The sequence below is a fragment of the Homarus americanus genome, unplaced genomic scaffold (genome assembly GCF_018991925.1).
Source record: "Homarus americanus isolate GMGI-L3 unplaced genomic scaffold, GMGI_Hamer_2.0 scaffold3464, whole genome shotgun sequence".
In the NCBI taxonomy this organism is placed as follows: Eukaryota; Metazoa; Arthropoda; class Malacostraca; order Decapoda; family Nephropidae; genus Homarus; species Homarus americanus.
Window position 1 is genome coordinate 24,955 of NW_024737269.1, and position 3,105 is coordinate 28,059.

The window sequence follows — 3,105 nt, forward strand, 5'->3', positions numbered from 1 at the left end:
GAGTAACGTTTCTAATACAATAAGTGACGGTAATTGAGTAACGTTTCTAATACAATAAGTGATTGTGTTGAGTAACGTTTCTAATACAATAAGTGACGGTAGTTGAGTAACGTTTCTAATACAATAAGTGACGGTAGTTGAGTAACGTTTCTAATACAATAAGTGACGGTAGTTGAGTAACGTTTCTAATACAATAAGTGACGGTAGTTGAGTAACGTTTCTAATACAATAAGTGACGGTAATTGAGTAACGTTTCTAATACAATTTGAATATAGTGAGTGTCTAATGGGTTGGTTTAGCATAAAATAACAATTTCTGAGTTTATCTCAAAAGTTGGACAAAAAATATGGGGGACATTCGTTTTCCTGAGGGCTGCTAGACGGACCCAAATGGCCCTTGGCAATATAGTCATGGAGGATTAAATCCGTCTCCAAATTCCTGCCAAATGACGAACGCAAACATAGATCCGGATTCTCAAGAACGGTGAACGTTTAGATGGTGATACAATCGCTAAGGTAGTTCTTATATGAGTGTGAGGTGTTATTGGAGAGAGAGAGAGAGAGAGAGAGGAGAGAGAGAATATAATTGACTGCGGTTTTGACACCAAGTCGAGATCTTCAAGAATACATTCGTAAAAAAGATTAAATCACGAGTTATGAAGATGTTAGGTTCTCTCTCTCTCTCTCTCTCTTCACCCAGACACCAAACACATACGTTGGTGTGTTAGAGGGGTGGGGGGGGGAAGGAGGGTAGGAAAGAACGGAGGAGGAGAGAAGAGGAGGGACGGAGGGAGGGTAGGGGTGAAGGTAAAAGGGGAGGGAGGAAGGGGGAGAAAAGGGAGAAGGAAGGGAGGGAAAGAGGGAGGGTAGAGGAAGTGAAGATCAAAGTGGTGTGACCTTGACTCAATAGGGCAGGGGTCAATTCCCTTGGGATCTCGTTCAATATAGCGACGAGGTGATAAGAACCAGAGGGTCTGGTTACAGTAGTGGGAACTCAATCTAATTCAGGGGGTAGTCTTGATAGTGGTGGTAGTAGTAGTGGTAGTAGTAGTAGTGGTGGGTAGTGGTGTAGGTAATTACGCCCATTCACTCAACGTTTGTATATAGAGCTCAGGTTAAAACGTTTCTGCCCCAAAGTGAGAGGGAAGAAAAGGGTGAGGGGAAGAAAGGAGAGGGGAAGAGAGAGGAGAGAGGAAGAAAGGGAGAGCGAAAGGAAAGGGAGAGGGGGGAGAATGGGAACAGGGGAAGGAAAGGGAGAGAGGGGAAGAAAAGGGAGAGGGGAAGGAAAGGGGAGAGAGAAATGAGAAGAACAAAGAGATATTTGAGAGTATGAAAGAATAAATTAGTATGATTGAAATTTACAAGTGAGTACAAGTTGATGTTGTTGTTGTTGTTGTTGTTGTTGTTGTTGTTGTTGTTGTTGTTGCTGTTGTTGTTTTTATCTACTTCACTTCCATCTAGAACACATCCCTCTCTTTAATTTTCTTCCCTCCCTCTCAGCCTCCCTCTCACTCCTTTCCCCACCCTTTCTCACCCTTTCCCAAGCTTATTCTCCCTCCTCCCACCCTCCCCTCCCCCACCCTGTTTCCCTCTCCTCCCTTTCTCCCACCCTCCCCTTCCCCCACCTTCTCTCTTCCCTCCCTCTATACCTCTCCTCCCACCTACTCTCTCCCTCACTCCACCTCCACCACTCTCTCTCCCTCACTCCACTTCTCTCTCTCCCTCACTCCACTTCTCTCTCTCCCTCACTCCACCACTCTCTCTCCCTCACTCCACCACTCTCTCTCCTCTCTCTTCTCCTGAATTATCGTCCTGAGAATTAAGACATTTTTGTTGGTCTGTTTTTGTCAATTAGTTGAGTTGAGTCTCCGCGTTACGGCAGCCTTCGACCTCCTCCTAATTGGCACAAAGTTAGCCTCATCAATAAAACAAAGGCGCTAACGAACACACTTTGATTAATAGGAAAAAGAAATTTGCTCGAGGGTAAAAAAACCAATGATTATAACGTCATTGTGTATGTTGTCTGCAGGGAGAGTCGTGTGTGTGTGTGTGTGTGTGTGTGTGTGTGTGTGTGTGTGTGTGTAAATCTGAAATTTCCTCAGATAGTATTGGGTTGGGTCTATATATTTCTCACTTTCACTCACTATCCACATCATGGAACCTAACCTAACCTAGCCTGACCTGACCTAGCCTGACCTGACCTGACCTGACCTAGCCTGACCTGACCTGACACAACATATGAACATTAAAAAAATAATAAAACCATGTAACATTTTGGTCACTCGATACCATGAAGAGTAGGGCAGGAAACGTATTGTGGTGGTGGTGGGTAGTGGTGGTAGGTGGTGGTGGTAGTGGTGGTAGTGGTGGTGGTGGTAGTGGTGGTGAAGGTGGTGGTGGTGGTGGTGAAGGTGGGTGGTGATAGTTGTGGTGGTGAAGGTAGTTGTGGTGAGAGAGAGAGAGAGAGGGGGGGGGGGGGGGGGGGGGGGGTCGGACCGGCTGGTGTAATCTGGCAACTATACGGATATTCATTGTTAGTTTAAATGGTCACAGGGAGAGACCACACCTGTTGGCTGTTAGTCTGGTCGGTTGAGAGAGAGAGAGAGAGAGAGAGTGTGTGGTGGTGAAGGAATTCTCTCTCTCTCTCTCTCTCTCCTCCCCACCCCACAACACACCCGATAACAGCACAACCCGATACCGTGACCTCAGTACCCGATACCTTTACCCCCTTCAACACCGTAACCGCATATAAAGCACCCGATACTATACCGATAAACATCATCATCCTATACAATAAACATACCGATAACGAAACCCCGATAACTTAATGACTGAGCAATATCCCTGATAACACTCCTGTCCGATAACACCCCAATCCGATAACCCCTCCGATAACTACCCCCCCCCCTTCCGATTACACACTATAGCCACTAAAAGCTCTCATATCCCGACAGCGGAATGTACCGGTGGCAAATAAATTGGATTCCGGTAAAGTCCATTTAAAATTCCCGAGCGATGAGAGATAAATGCTCACAATGCTCACAATGCTCCAATGAACAATAAATACCGGGAATTATATTGGGTGTCCTATTCAGTGGGTCAGTGT